The sequence below is a fragment of the Callithrix jacchus genome, chromosome 12, assembly GCF_049354715.1.
Source record: "Callithrix jacchus isolate 240 chromosome 12, calJac240_pri, whole genome shotgun sequence".
NCBI classification, from domain to species: Eukaryota; Metazoa; Chordata; class Mammalia; order Primates; family Cebidae; genus Callithrix; species Callithrix jacchus.
Window position 1 is genome coordinate 36,056,802 of NC_133513.1, and position 812 is coordinate 36,057,613.

Here is an 812-nt window from a genome sequence, read left to right on the forward strand (position 1 = left end):
GGCCAGGCGCAGCGGGTCATGCCTGTAATGCTAGCACTTTGGGAGGCCGAGGTGGGTGGATCACCTGAGGTCAGGAATTCAAGACCAGCCTGGCCATCATGGTGAAACCCCATCTTTTTATATATATATATATATATATGAAAAATAAAATAAATAAATTGATTGCTTTGGCTGGGTGCAGTGGCTCATCCCTGTAATTCCAGCATTTTGGGAGTCTGAGGAAGGAGGATTACTTGGGCCCAGAAGTTTGAGACCAGCCTGGGCAACAGAGTGAGACCCTGTCTCTACAAAAAAATAATTAGCTGGGCACAGCAACTCTCGCCTATCATCCCAGCACTTTGGGAGGCTGAGGCAGGTGGATCAGCTGAAGTCAGAAGTTCAAGACCAGCCCAACCAACTTGTTGAAATCCCATCTCTACTAAAAATACAAAATTAGCTAGGCGTGGTGGTGTGCGCCTGAATCCCAGCTACTTGGGAAGCTGAGGCAGGAGAATCACTTGAACCTGGGAGGCAGAGGTTGCAGTGAGCTGAGATTGTGCCACTGCACACCAGCCTGGGCAAGTAGAGTGAAAAACTCTGTCTCAAAAATAAAAATAATAATAATAATACATTAAGTGCTTCTTTTATTATCCTGAACCTAACTCAGACCAGATGACAACCGAACATGGATCTTATGACAATGACATCTTCAGTGTAAAATGTTAAACAGTGCTTGCTTCTCCAGCACATATATTAAAACCAAAACAATTCAGAGATTAGCATGGCCCCTGCACAAGGATGACATGCAAATTTGTGAAGGAGTCCACACACAC

General features: G+C 44.8%; 1 non-coding gene across 1 annotated transcript; it reads left to right on the top strand.

The window, feature by feature from the left end:
• Nucleotides 1-708: 708 nt before the first annotated feature.
• LOC118146521 (U6 spliceosomal RNA) lies at nt 709-812 on the top strand. The gene has a single exon (XR_004732381.1). It is a non-coding gene; the product is annotated as a U6 spliceosomal RNA (small nuclear RNA).